The sequence below is a fragment of the Coregonus lavaretus genome (assembly GCF_964263955.1).
Source record: "Coregonus lavaretus genome assembly, chromosome: 31".
Classification (NCBI taxonomy): domain Eukaryota; kingdom Metazoa; phylum Chordata; class Actinopteri; order Salmoniformes; family Salmonidae; genus Coregonus; species Coregonus lavaretus.
Genome location: NC_140018.1, coordinates 34,558,567 through 34,574,628, shown reverse-complemented (window position 1 = coordinate 34,574,628; position 16,062 = coordinate 34,558,567). Strand labels below are relative to the sequence as shown.

Sequence of the window (16,062 nt, the reverse complement as noted above, 5' to 3'; positions counted from 1 at the left end):
TCAGCCCTGGGCATTTGTCTTGAATGTGAGGCATTTGGCATTGGGGCTACTCCAGTAGCAGGATGAGCATCACACTGAGGCTTAATGTACGGCCTGGCAACCCTCCCTGAAATTTGGCCCACGTGACTCCACCAGCAGCCAATCAGCTGCCTCCTACCAGGCCAGAGCAATAGATGGTGGTGATGAGAACGCACTCAAACCAGTGATATGAAGCGGTCTTAGCTATTCCCATCCAAGAAATGAAATAACTTCAGATACAGATTGTATTAGTTTAAATGGAAAACCATGTTGTCTAGTAAAAGAGTTGAACAATTTGTCTTAGGTTTACTTCCCCTGGACCTGTGTTCTGCCACTCCCTTCTTTACAAACAGAAGCAGAATTAGATTGTTCAATACAAGGTTATTGTCCAATGTTAATTGGTAATGTATATTTTTTGATGTCTTTCTGTCTGTTTTAGTTCGCTCAATTTGGTGTTGGGTCTCTGTATTTGAAGGTGTCAGTTAAGGTCTCTCCCAATCCTCCTTGAACACCTGAGAGAGGTGAATGAGGCGTCCTAGCTGCAGATAAAAGGCTTTGTCACCGTCCGTGGTGGTAGTCAGGCGTCTTATCCTGTATCCATAGCACGACGGCCCCACACCTAATGAGATCAGGCCAGATTAAACCCTGAATGGGGAGACAGGCATGGCAAGGCAGGGCTGTAGACTAACTACAGGGTCCCAGAGAGGTCAGTAGGGCCTTTTTTGTAGGGCTTGGCGATATATCCAACTCATTCGATTAATTCAAATGTATGTTTTGCCTATATCGCAAGAATCGAGGTTTTGTTGTTTTTTGTTTTCATGAGCGTTTGTCTGCTTGTTCTCGTGTTGTATTTTTGGTCTTGTCTCTTTCGCTCCTTCTGTGCTGTGTGCACCTCCTCATTTACACCAGAGATCTACACTGAAGAAAAATATAAACGCAACATATAAAGTGCTGGTCCCGTGTTTCATGAACTGAAATAAAAGATCCCAGAACTGTTCCATACTCACAAAAAGCTTATTCTCTCAGATTTTGTGCACAAATTTGTTTACATCCTTGTTAGTGAGCATTTTATCCTTCAAGATCCAAGTTGGCTAAACTTAAAGTATAAATCGAGAGATTATTTTTTAGGTCATATCGCCCAGCCCTACTTTAGACTTGGAGTGATAGAAAGGAAATTCAATACCACTCTGAATACCACTTAAATACCTCTCTTCAAGAGAACTATCTTAGGCACAACACTACAGCGTCGTTAGTTTGAACTGCTTTCATTGTGAATGAGACATGACGCACACACATGATATACTGCTGTATAGAATGTTTGGCTATATTGAATATACAGACACATGCTCAGAGGTCGCATTAGCTTTGATACATTTGCATTTTCAAAACACAGACCGCTAAATAAATTGCAGTTTTACACTATTTCAGCTGCATTTTATATTGAAAGTCAAGTGTGTTTTTGCTTCAATGGAGTGATAAAGGGCATGTAACTATATATTTTCTTTACACAAAATGCATTAGTGCAACACATTCAGTAGAATTTTATTTTTTCAGATGACAACAGAAGTGCAACGCTATTTGGCTGGCAGCCACCAAAGTAAATTAGCTTACAATTTTTTGCAAAAACGATGCATGGCCATCATATTTTTTATGTTTATCATAGAAAGAATGTAGCCAGCAACATTTCCTAACTTCTTTAATGTTTTGCTTGAAGTTAATCTTGCAATGTAACATACTGGAGAAAAACTACACCAGAGGAAAGTACCAGAAAAAAGTAGCCTACACATCAGTCAGAGCTCTGTCTGGTGATCCAATGATGAGAGCACAGATATTTCATTCGAGTGGAGAAGTGAAACTGAAGCACAAAATTAGTCATTTTACCTTCATAATTTGGAGCGAACCCTGACTGAAGCCTAGCAGAATTTACAATAGGAAGCATTTTAGATCTGCTTTCACAAAACACAGCATGATTTCTTATGTGTTTTATCTTTCATTTTCTGCGTGAAAAACACAAAATCCTGGCTTAACGCGACCCCTGATGCATTTTCGCTAAGTAACACTGCCAAAGTTATGTATGCACTTCCAAAACATTTATTAAAAATACCAGCGCACAATGTCGAAGGCCTGAAGTCAACTCCTGTATCTTTCTCTGCTCCCCCATACTATTGCTCATCACACTATCTGTGTGTGAGAGTGGGAGGGATGTGTGGCAGGCTGCTCATCTGAACACCAGAGAGGGACTGAAATGACTCTAGTCTAAATAATTTGTCTCCCTCTTTCCAATGTCTGCCTTTCTCTTCTTCTCATGTTGGTCTCTCTCTCTTTCCCTTAATAAAAATCTCTAATTTGTTTCCGACACCACACACACACACTCTTCCTCGCTCTTTAACATCCACCCACCTCCTCCACCAAGGCAGTGAGATGCAGCACAATGTGTCCAACAGCACCCCGTTGCTTTAGAAACCCCTGCCAGTGAAAGGAGGACTCTTCAGCGTTTTTTCACACCCAGGAGATCAAAAGAAAGCCAAGCTGTTATTTAGCTCCTGCTAATCACATATGCCATCTTTGTAGTGTGGTGTATTGTGCACTCTGGGAGCCTGTCCCAGAAGTGGGCTCTGCATGTCATGAAAATAGAACATTCAATCGTATTACAGAGCTTATGTGTTTAGCGTTGCATGTTGTTTTAATCGCTGCTGCCAGTGCCGTCCAAATAAGGCTATTTCATTCAATGTATGGTTCAGTGTGTTTGATATCTGGCCACATCTGTCGAAGGCTGATTTTGTAGTCCATTTAACCCTAGGGAAATGGTAAGTAGTGGAGATAGCAAGTTGCATCGAAAGCTCTTCTTCAGCATCTTAAAGGTGTATGTGTGTGTGTGTGTGTGTGTGTGTGTGTGTCAGTTGAATGTATTTTACTCATGTTTTACCCCATTAGAGCTGTGTGGCTTGTCAGACTGACAATAAGTAATTGGGTGTCATTCAGACACACACACACACACACACACACACACACACACACACACACACACAGTGTGCAGAACAGTAGTCTTGACAGCCTCTTTGTTGTCGTTGTGTGTCACTCTCCAATTTCCCTTCTAGCTAAAAATAAAGCGGAGCTGCAGTGATTGTGGTGGCAATGACCTGCCTCCAAACCTCGTCTCCAGCACACACAGAATTTTAATAGGGAGATGCGACTGATGCAGAATCCTTAATGTTTTCATTTTGGTTAAATTATTCTTTACCCATCGCCACGGTAGATTTATTGTATTGAAACATTCTTAGTCATAATCAACTAAAGAGGAAGTTGTACTACACCACCTCTGTAACTTACTGCCAATTGTGTTCATGCAGCACAGCATGAATATGATTTGCTGTACGTTTTGCTGTAGCTAGGCTACATCTCTAATAGGCTTTGTTAGAAATTAACGATGATCCCAGCTACATGTCTACGTAAACACCCTACAGCAAATGCTGTCTTTAACACACACACACAGACGCATGAACACTAACTAGTACACACAGAAAAGCACTTATGTACACAAACGCACGCACGCACGCACGCACACACACACACACACACACACTACTCCGGATTATAGGGATTGGGCTGCCACTGTGGGTAATGGGCATCGTGCCAACGCACTAACAGGCTGGTCTTTAGATCATGCCATGGTTTTACTCTTACTAAGTTATGTTCTATATTTGCATTATCTGTGGTACTGTAGCTAACTTTAAAAGCAAGCCTTTCTGTGAGTGTGTTAGTCAGGCCTTCTTTATTTGTTGGAAATTATTAATTTGACTGAACAATACCGTTAAACTGTTTCTATGCATCCTAGACTACAGGTAACCTAGCGGTTAAGAGCATTGGGCCAGTAACCAAAAGGTCGCTGGTTCGAATCCCAAGCTGGCAAGGTGGAAAAACCTGCAGTTCTGCCCTTGAGCAAGGCAGTTAACGCCAACAACAACTGCTCCCCCGGGCGTCGATGACGTGGACGTCGATTTAAGGCAGCCACCTGCACCTCTCCGATTGAGGGGTTAGGTTAAATGTGGAAGACACATTTCGGTTCAATGCACTTAGTTGTGCAACTGACTAAGTATCCCCTTTCCCTACGTTCAATTAGGCCTGTCTAGTTTCTAGTTTTGCAAAGGAAACTAGTCTTCAGTCCCAAGATTTTGAGGAGACCTAGTGAAAGTCAACTAAAAATAGAAGGTAATCTGTTGTCTCGGGAGACCTGTAGTGAAAGCCTTCCAGGCTCAGCACCGTACAGTACTACCTAGTAGCCCACGAACACACACTGCTGCTCCCCAACAGGTTTCACCTACTAAAAATAGTGGGAGCAGGAATCGCGCATAAAGCATAGGGAACCAGCACTGTTCATGCACCATTGTGAGAACTTCAAATATGGAGAAAGAGAATAATGGAAACGGAGAGACAGGGAGATGGCGAGAGAGAGGACTAATGTTCTGTCCTCTGCTGTCTGTGGCAGTGATCGATTTGCCTTAATTATTTGTTCAAGGAGGCGGCGAACACTTCCATGTTTAGGCAATTTCCTGTGAAAGGCCAGGCTGCTGTGGCTTGTGACTAGAGTGACTCTCTTCACTGACGCTATCACTGGTTGTTGGGCTTGTTTAGGTGAATTTACCCAGCATTTTATAGGCAGGGCCACACACCAGACCTGGGTTCAAATACTATTTCATTTATACTATTATCAGTTACTTTCACATTCATTTCAAAGTAAGTTTTAAGATATTATTTATTCGAAAATACAAGTAGTTGAATATTGGAATGTATTTGGAAATACTCAAATACACTGACAAGTGTATTTTCAAATACAAATATGCATTTGAACCCAATCAGTCCTGAGACCCCAGCAAAAATTGGCTTTCAGTTATCTGCATGTCCATCCCTTATATTTAACGGCACAATGAAGTGTTTTTCCATTTTATTTTCAGCACAACCAGCGCTACACGTAGAACACAAAACAATGACATAAATAGTTGTTTTATTGACAAATGTCAAAAATAAAAATGGTCCGCCAAAGCAAAAATCGGATACGAATGTATTTACACGGATTGTACAAAACATTAGGAACACCTTCCTAATATTGAGTTGCACCCCCTTTTACCTTCAGAACAGCCTCTATTCGTCAGGGCATGGACTCTACAAGGTGTCGAAAGCATTCCACAGGGATGCTGGCCCATGATGACTCCAATGCTTCCCACAGTTTTCAAGTTGGCTTGGATGGCCTTTGGGTGGTGGACCATTCTTTGATACACACGGGAAACTGATGAGTGTGAAAAACCCAGCAGCATTGCAGTTCTTGACACACTCAAACCGGTGCGCCTGGCACCCCGTTCAAAGGCACTTAAATATTTTGTCTTGCCCATTCACCCTCTGAATGGCACACACACAATCCATGTCTCAATTGTCTCAAGGCTTAAAAATCCTTCTTTAACCAGTCTCCTCCCCTTCATCTGCATCTGATTTGAAGTGGATTTAACAAGTGACATCAATAAGGGAACATAGCTTTCACCTGGATTCACATGGTCTGTCTGTCATGGAAAGAGGTATTCAGACCCCTTCACTTTTTCCACATTTTGTTATATTACAGCCTTATTCTAAAATGTATTACATTGTTTTTTTTATGCTCATCAATCTACACACAATACCCCATAATGACAAAAAAAAACAGGTTTTTAGATTTTTTGGCAAATGTATTAACAATAACGTATCACATTTACGTAAGTATTCAGACCCTTTCCTCAGTACTTTGTTGAAGCACCTTTGGCAGCGATTACAGCCTCGAGTCTTCTTGGGTATGATGCTACAACCTTGGCACACCTGTATTTGGGGAGTTTCTCCCATTCTACTCTGCAGATCCGCCACCACCATGCTTCACCGTAGGGATGGTATTGGCCAGGTGATGAGCGGTGCCTGATTTCCTCCAGAGATGACGCTTGGCATTCAGGCCAAAGAGTTCAATCTTGGTTTCATCAGACCAGAGAATCTTGTTTCTCATGGTCTGAGAGTCCTTTAGGTGCCTTTTGGCAAACTCCAAGCGGGCTGTCGTGCCTTTTACTGAGGAGTGGCTTCCGTCTGGCCCTCTAACATAAAGGCCTTATTGGTGGAGTGCTGCAGAGATTGTTGTCCTTCTTGGAAGGTTCTCCTATCTCCACAGACGAACTCTGGAGCTCTGTCAGAGTGACCATCGGGTTCTTGGTCACCACCCTGACCAAGGCCCTTCTTCTCCGATTGCTCAGTTTGGCCGGGCGGCCAGCTCTAGGAAGAGTCTTTGTGGTTCCAAACTTCTTCCATTTAAGAATGATGGAGGCCACTGTGTTCTTGGGGACCTTAAATGCTGCAGAAATGTTTTGGTACCCTTCCCCAGATCTGTGCCTCGACACAATCCTGTCTCGGAGCTCTACGCACAATTCCTTCGACCTCATGGCTTGGTTTTTGCTCTGGCATGCACTGTTAACTGTGGGACCTTATATAGACAGGTGTGTGCCTTTCCAAATCATGTCCAATCAGTTGAATTTACCACAGGTGGACTACAATCAAGTTGTAGAAACATCTCAAGGATGATCAATGGAAACAGGATGCACCTGAGCTCAATTTCGAGTCTCATAGCAAAGTGTCTGAATACTTATGTAAATAAGGTCTTTCTGTTATTTTTTATACATTTGCAAAAAAATCTATAAACCTGTTTTCGCTTGTCATTATGGGATATTGTGTGTAGCTTGATGAGGGAAAACATTTATTCAATCGATTTTAGAATAAGGTGGTAACAAATTGTGGAAAAAGTGAAGTGGTTTGAATACTTTCCGAATGCACTGTAAATGCTGTAAGTACAGAAATGGTTTGCTCACTGGGAAATTAATATCCAACTAGTCAGTGCCAACTGTTTGGAGTTTGTGACAGCAACTATGTGAGCTTATTACAGTATTATAGACACTGTCCTGGGATTTCCTATGATCTTCTATGTTACCTTCTAACAACTCTTGTGTAGCTTGTGAGTGTCATAGACCAAAACGTGACGCGTGTTTGTGAGTATCATCTTTTTATAGATAGAGTGGGTGTGATGGTACACTATTCGTACCGAACCGTTAGGTCTGCACTGTGAACCCGAATGAATACATACAAATAATATATACAAAAACTAGACCTATAGGCTATATGCCTTACGCTGCAGTTTAGGCCTATGCCTCTTGAGTAAATCTAAGGTGTGGTTGATTAACCAGAATTGGAGGATCCTCCATCATTTAAATCTCCAGTTTGGGAACATTTAGGCTTCCCAGTAGATTACAACAGCAATGGACAGAGTTGCAGATAAAATGTTAACAGTATGGCTCTACGCTCAACGAGAATAGCCTATGCAGCTGCCAACACCTCAAATATGTTGACACATTTACGCAGACATCAGACATCATTGTATTTTTTACAGTCTTTGGTTTATAGCCGCAGATAAGTGCACATTCTCGATGGTTGTGAATAGGGGGTTTCAACACCTCATAAAAGTGCTCAAGCCACGTTACGAACTTCTCATTTCAGCAAACAGGTAGTACCCTCTATATACAGTGCATTCTGACCCCTTTACTTTTTCCACATTTTGTTACATTACAGCCTTATTCTAAAATGAATTTAAAAAAATAAAAACTATCTACACACAATAACCCAGAATGACAAAGCGAAAACAGGTTTTTAGAAATTTTAGAAAGGCACCTAAAGGACTCACAGACCATAAGAAACAAGATTCTCTGGTCTGATGAAACCAAGATTGAGCACTTTTGCCTGAATGCCAAGTGTCACGTCTGGAGGAAACCTGGCACCATCCCTACGGTGAAGCATGGTGGTGGCAGCATCATGCTGTGGTGTTTTTCAGCGGCAGGGACTGGGAGATCGAGGGAAAGATGAACGGAGTGAAGTACAGAGAGATCCTTGATGAAAACCTGCTCCAGAGCGCTCAGGACCTCAGACTGGGGCGAAGGTTCACTTTCCAACAGGACAACAACCCTAAACACACAGCCAAGACATCACAGGAGTGGCTTCGGGACAAGTCTCTGAATGTGCTTGAGTAGTGGCCCAGCCAGAGCCCTGACTTGAACCCGATCGAACATCTCTGGAGAGACCTGAAAATAGCTGTGCAGCGACGCTCCCCATCCAACCTGACAGATCTTGAGAGGATCTGCATAGAAGAATGGGAGAAACTCCCCCAAATACAGGTGTGTCAAGCTTGTAGCGTCGTACCCAAGAAGACTCAATGCTGTAATCGCTTCCAAAGGTGCTTCAACACCTGTGTAAAGGGGCTAAATACTTATGTAAATGTGATATTTCATTATGGGGTAATGTGTGTAGATTGAGGGAGAAATAACAATTGAATCCATTTTAGAATAAGCCTGTAACGTAACGAAATGTGGGAAAAAATGTCAAGGGGTCTGAATACTTTCCAAATGCACTGTCAGCAAACCAAAGCCAAAGTTCTCAATTAATTGGCCAATGCACCCTGTGACAGCCCATCACATTACCCCGGAGTGGGAGATGTACCGTGCTACGGACACACCCCCTTTATGAGAGTCACAAGTGCGCATCAGACACTAAAGGAGGCAGTCTCATGGTGCGTTCGTAACCAAGTGGGAAGTGGGAATTCACCACATGACTGGGAAAAATCCACTTTAACGGTGGTAATTACTAGTGCGGAACTCGTCTGTCATCCTGAGCACCCACTTCTCCCACATGGTGACCTCTGATGTCAGCTACTAAGGAAATGGCCTCTAACAGCATTTTTTGGCAGTTAAATGCAACAAAACATTCTTAATAAAAAACAATATTAATGTGGTTTTTGAACGCTATAATTTGTTTACGAGCATGATAGCTGTACTATGAGTTTGTTGTTGACACAGTTTGTTGGCCATTAGCCAATTGCCATTTCTCAACGAGTTCAAATCACATGAATGCATCCAACTGGTAGTTACGACTTCACAACTGGTAAATTCCCGCCTCCCGCTGTACTGAACCCGAACCGAACCGTGACCCCAAAACTGCAATATATACAGTGAGGGAAAAAAGTATTTGATCCTCTGCTGATTTTGTACGTTTGCCCACTGACAAAGAAATGAGCAGTCTATAATTGTAATGGTAGGTTTATTTGAACAGTGAGAGACAGAATAATAACAAAAAAATCCAGAAAAATGCATGTCAAAAATGTTATAAATTGATTTGCATTTTAATGAGGGAAATTAGTATTTGACCCCCTCTCAATCAGAAAGATTTCTGGCTACCAGGTGTCTTTTATCTAGGTCACGAGCTGAGATTAGGAGCACACTCTTAAAGGGAGTGCTCCTAATCTCAGCTTGTTACCTGTATAAAAGACACCTGTCCACAGAAGCAATCAATCAATCAGATTCCAAACTCTCCACCATGGCCAAGACCAAAGAGCTCTCCAAGGATGTCAGGGACAAGATTGTAGACCTACACAAGGCTGGAATGGGCTACAAGACAATTGCCAAGCAGCTTGGTGAGAAGGTGACAACAGTTGGTGCGACTATTCGCAAATGGAAGAAACACAAAATAACTGTCAATCTCCCTCGGCCTGGGGCTCCATGCAAGATCTCACCTCGTGGAGTTGCAATGATCATGAGAACGATGAGGAATCAGCCCAGAACTACACGGGAGGATCTTGTCAATGATCTCAAGGCAGCTGGGACCATAGTCACCAAGAAAACAATTGGTAACACACTACGCCGTGAAGGACTGAAATCCTGCAGCGCCCGCAAGGTCCCCCTGCTCAAGAAAGCACATTTACAGGCCCGTCTGAAGTTTGCCAATGAACATCTGAATGATTAAGAGGAGAACTGGGTGAAAGTGTTGTGGTCAGATGAGACCAAAATTGAGCTCTTTGGCATCAACTCAACTCGCCGTGTTTGGAGGAGGAGGAATGCTGCCTATGACGGCAGGCGGCAGGTAGCTTAGTGGGTAAGAGCGTTGTGCCAGTAACCAAAAGGTCGCTGGTTCTAATCCCCGAGCCGACTAGGTGAAAAATCTGTCGATGTGCCCTTAAGGAAGGCACTTAACCCTAATTGCTCCTGTAAGTCGCTCTGGGTAAGAGCGTCTGCTAAATGACTAAAATGTAAATGTAAATGACCCCAAGAACACCATCCCCACCGTCAAACATGGAGGTGGAAACATGCTTTGGGGGTGTTTTTCTGCTAAGGGGATAGGACAACTTCACCGCATCAAAGGGACGATGGACGGGGCCATGTACCGTCAAATCTTGGGTGAGAACCTCCTTCCCTCAGCCAGGGCATTGAAAATGGGTCGTGGATGGGTATTCCAGCATGACAATGACCCAAAACACACGGCCTAGGCAACAAAGGAGTGGCTCAAGAAGAAGCACTTTAAGGTCCTGGAGTGGCCTAGCCAGTCTCCAGACCTTAATCCCATAGAAAATCTGTGGAGGGAGCTGAAGGTTCGAGTTGTAAAGAGGAGTGGGACAAAATCCCTCCTGAGATGTGTGCAAACCTGGTGGCCAACTACAAGAAATGTCTGACCTCTGTGATTACCAACAAGGGTTTTGCCACCAAGTACTAAGTCATGTTTTGCAGAGGGGTCAAATACTTATTTCCCTCATTAAAATGCAAATCAATTTATAACATTTTTGACATGCGTTTTTCTGGATTTTTGTGTTGTTATTCTATCTCTCACTGTTCAAATAAACCTACCATTAAAATTATAGACTGATCATGTCTTTGTCAGTGGGCAAACGTACAAAATCAACAGGGGATCAAATACGTTTTCCCCTCACTGTATACCGAACTGTGGTTTGGTGAACCGTTACACCCCTAGTGTGTTAAGTGTGTAGCGCAAACCATTCAGACTCTACAGACGTTTTTGCAACAGATTCAACAAGATGTTGATGAGTATACAAAAGTACCGGAGAATCCCTCTAATAAAAATCCACAAGCGTTATATAATTATACTATTAGTTTGTGTATCGTACTGTCTGTAAACAGTTTGTCTTTTTTTAGGAAGTTGTGGCTAAAATAAATGGTGTTAGCCGCTAACGCTAATCACTAGTATCCATGCAAAACGCAATGCAGAGCGCCTAAGAACAGCCCTTAGTTGTGGTATATTGGCCATATACATTTACATTACATTTACATTTTTTGTCATTTAGCAGATATACACACCTGCTCTCTGCTTTATTGCTTAACACTAGAACCGCTATAGGCCGACAGCCACTGATGTTTGATTTTTTTTTTATCAGCCCCCCAAAAAAGCAATGTTCTTCTCCTTCCCTGACTTTTTTGAAATCACAAACAGAAAAGTATTTAGAGCCTTTTTACCTGCTTTTTTCACACCTATTTGTAACTTAACCCGCCAAGACAATGCGCAGTAGGACGTTGGTACCCAGCCAGGCGCTAATGCATCCCACTCTTCCCTCACTGAATGAATGACAAATGGATGAATGGGCGATATTTGTGCACCTTCACAATTGAATTGAACTTAGGCCTAACTGAATGATAAGGAGGGTGAAGTGGTTGATTTCATTTAGAAAAAACAATAGTGTAATGATGAGTTTGTGTTATGCCTATTTATCAGCAGCAAATACTTGGACCTTGCGGGTTGATATTCTCTTTTTACTTTATAAAAATAAGCTATAATGGGACGGTTTTATTTACTATAATGCTATTACTCATCAAATTCATTGTAAGGGAAATGAAAACATGCTACATGTTCCATTAGCCCTTTAGAATAATGCAAAACATATCCTTGACTCTATCCGAGTTGATGAGCGAAGGGACGCAAACGATGCCAGCCCCACTGAAGGAATGACGAATGGATGGAATGGGCGATAATTGTGCAAGTTACTTCACAATCAAATTTAAATAAGGCCTAACTGAATGATAGGTGAAGAGGTCAATTTAATTTAGAACAACAATAGTGTAATGATGCGTTAGTTATGTCTATTTATCAGCGTTGGCGCTCATGTTAATAATTTGACCGCTCGCCTTGCGGGTTGATACCTTTCTCTTTTATGTTTTACTTTGTAAAAATAAGCTGTTGTTGGATGGTTTTATTTACTGTAACTCTATTACTAATCAAATTTATTGTACAGGAAACGAAAACATGTTATGTGTTGCAGTAGGCCTTTAGAATATTGCAAAACATATCCTTAACTCTGTCCAGCAGCAACAAACAATGCCAGTCAGCCTGCACAGCTGGCCCGTTGAAACTATACCAAAACTAATTTCACACATAAAAAGAATTAGCCTATAGACAAGATTAAACTGAAAATAATCTAATGAGTGACAATATTATCAGTTGTCAAATTGTACATGACTAGATGGTCGCATCTTGTAATTGACAGATACAGGGAAAGGAGCATCACATTATCAAATCCTCCTTCAGTCACATGTCAACATTTTGATTTCTATATAGTATCAGAAAGAGCATATTCTGCTGTTTCTATTTCACTTACCATTGTCAAATAACTCTCAAAATTCAAGAGGTGCAACACTATTTCCACATTTTTACTTTTTCCAAGAATATTCATGCTGTCCATGCATTCAGCACATGACCACTCGCGCGGAGCCATTGCTCTGGCTACTAAGCAAAAACTATTAACATAATAAACAAAAATATGTTATTTTGTCGTCAATGGATGAATGGGCGATAGAACCCAGATAGAAACTGATAATGGTGCTTGTGACTTCAATGAACTGAATGATGAGGAGGGTGATTTGTATTTAGAACAATAGTGTAATGACAAAGAATTGTGGGCGTTGCGGGCGGTCTAATTATTTTATTATGAAAGGCTGGAAATGGTAGCCTATATAATCTCCCCTCAGAGAGTCAAATCAGACACTGAGTGTGGAGTTCACAATGGCAAGCTGAACCAAACGAATGGACGCACTGACCTCATTGCAAATGCTGCAGAATTTAGATGAGTTGGAGTCAGATGGAGGATCGGATGTTGAGCTTGAAATCGACGTTGCTGATGAAGAATCTTCTTCATCTGATTCTGATGTTGGCTTCGAGCCTCTGCCTGTGATGCCTGAGCCTCGCCGCAGTAAAACCAGAACTGAGCCAACTGAGACCTGCTCTCCCTCTTCCCCAAGCACCACAGCTCCCACTCTGGAAAAATAAGACACAATGTCAAGTCGGCAGGTGCACACGAAACAAGGCCCATGAAAACTGTGTGCAGTGCAACCGATTTGTTTGTGGGACTTGCTCACACAAAGCCCTGAACCTGTGTGCTGACTGTGGACCCAAAGCATAAAGAGAAGACGCGATTGATTCATGTGTAAAGGCATGGGTATTAGGGCACAATACAGTGTCTGAAACAATCAACAAAATACTGTTTTTATATCTTGTCATGAATATATTTCCACAAATATTTCTTTATGCAATTCATCCTTTACAATTGTTCATGCACTGGTGCTTTTGTTTAGGAATACTGCAAATAATTTCACCTGCGCAGCTGGCTGGTTACATTATTACTATCTTTTTTGTTTCTACTTTGTCAAAAGAAGCTGTAACTGGACTTTATTAATTACTATAACTTTAATAGAATCTACAAATAAAGTTGATCAAATGGATTACACTGTAATGTTTTTATTGTAAGGCAAACGAAAATGGGCTATAGGCCTACATTTTTCTAGGACTTTGTAGAATTATACAAATATCCTTGACTGTACTATATCTAAACAAATAACTTATATATATTTCAACAAATATTTCTTCATGCAATTAATCCTTTACAATAGTTTATGAACTATTTATCAAGGGTTAATGCTTATGTTTGCACACCTTGCAGGTTGATATGCGTTTGCCAAAGTGGACGCTGGCATTGTTCTCAACGGGTACTTATCTACTGAAAGCCCAGGCGGTTCTAGTGTTAATAGGGATGTGCATCTTTACCTTTCAAGACGATTCGATACGTATCAAGATACATGGGCTCCGATACAATACAGGAATGATACGTTTTAGTTTGAAACGATTCAGCTTGATTAGAGGAACGAATCCATGTGATGATCTCATCACCATCACCCACTAATTAATTAGTCCTTTTTGCAGATCAAAAGTGTTAGAGCTAGTAATTTATCAATATTTATCTTAAGAATTTTGCTATGACATAGCCAATGAATATATAGCACAATGTGGTCACCAACCTTTTCTGAGCCGAGATCACATTCTGAGTCAAAATGCAGGCCGAGATCTAATGCTCAGATTGTTAAAAAACATTATGTAAAAAAATATATATATATAATTAGACCTATGCAACATTAACATATTAAAAATAGTTCTGTAGCAATTCGTTTTGTGCAGTAGGCTATAGGCTCAATACATTATCACTGCATATAGGCTATGTTGTTGTTTTCAGACCATTGTAAAATGATATACAGTGGGGAGAACAAGTATTTGATACACTGTCGATTTTGCAGGTTTTCCTACTTACAAAGCATGTAGAGGTCTGTACTTTTTATCATAGGTACACTTCAACTGTGAGAGACGGAATCTAAAACAAAAATCCAGAAAATCACATTGTATGATTTTTAAGTATTCAATTAGCATTTTATTGCATGACATAAGTATTTGATACATCAGAAAAGCAGAACTTAATATTTGGTACAGAAACCTTTGTTTGCAATTACAGAGATCATACGTTTCCTGTAGGTCTTGACCAGGTTTGCACACACTGTAGCAGGGATTTTGGCCCACTCCTCCATACAGACCTTCTCCAGATCCTTCAAGTTTCGGGGCTGTTGCTGGGCAATACGGACTTTCAGCTCCCTCCAAAGATTTTCTATTGGGTTCAGGTCTGGAGACTGGCTAGGCCACTCCAGGACCTTGAGATGCTTCTTACGGAGCCACACCTTAGTTGCCCTGGCTGTGTGTTTCGGGTCGTTGTCATGCTGGAAGACCCAGCCACGACCCATCTTCAATGCTCTTACTGAGGGAAAGAGGTTGTTGGCCAAGATCTCGCAATACATGGCCCCATCCATCACTCCCCTCAATACGATGCAGTCGTCCTGTCCCCTTTGCAGAAAAGCATCCCCAAAGAATGATGTTTCCACCTCCATGCTTCACGGTTGGGATGGTGTTATTGGGGTTGTACTCATCCTTCTTCCTCCAAACACGGCGAGTGGAGTTTAGACCAAAAAGCTCTATTTTTGTCTCATCAGACCACATGACCTTCTCCCATTCCTCCTCTGGATCATCCAGATGGTCATTGGCAAACTTCAGACGGGCCTGGACATGCGCTGGCTTGAGCAGGGGGACCTTGCGTGGGCTGCAGGATTTTAATCCATGACGGCGTAGTGTGTTACTAATGGTTTTCTTTGAGAATGTGGTCCCAGCTCTCTTCAGGTCATTGACCAGGTCCTGCCGTGTAGTTCTGGGCTGATCCCTCACCTTCCTCATGATCATTGATGCCCCACGAGGTGAGATCTTGCATGGAGCCCCAGACCGAGGGTGATTGACCGTCATCTTGAACTTCTTCCATTTTCTAATAATTGCGCCAACAGTTGTTGCCTTCTCACCAAGCTGCTTGCCTATTGTCCTGTAGCCCATCCCAGCCTTGTGCAGGTCTACAATTGTATCCCTGATGTCCTTACACAGCTCTCTGGTCTTGGCCATTGTGGAGAGGTTGGAGTCTGTTTGATTGAGTGTGTGGACAGGTGTCTTTTATACAGGTAACGAGTTCAAACAGGTGCAGTTAATACAGGTAATGAGTGGAGAACAGGAGAGCTTCTTAAAGAAAAACTAACAGGTCTGTGAGAGCCGGAATTCTTACTGGTTGGTAGGTGATCAAATACTTATGTCATGCAATAACATTCAAATGAATTACTTAAAAATCATACAATGTGATTTACTGGATTTTTGTTTTAGATGCCGTCTCTCACAGTTGAAGTGTACCTATGATAAAAATGACAGACCTCTACATGCTTTGTAAGTAGGAACACCTGCAAAATCGGCAGTGTATCAAATACTTGTTCTCCCCACTGTATGATCACCCTGGTAATATATAATTTGTTGTATTAT

General features: G+C 41.8%; 1 protein-coding gene across 1 annotated transcript in view; it reads left to right on the top strand.

Annotated features, from left to right (window-relative positions):
* LOC311106874 (serine/threonine-protein phosphatase 2A 56 kDa regulatory subunit alpha isoform-like) overlaps window positions 1-16,062 on the top strand; it is a 111,969-nt gene that overhangs the window by 65,782 nt on the left and 30,125 nt on the right. The window lies entirely within an intron of this gene.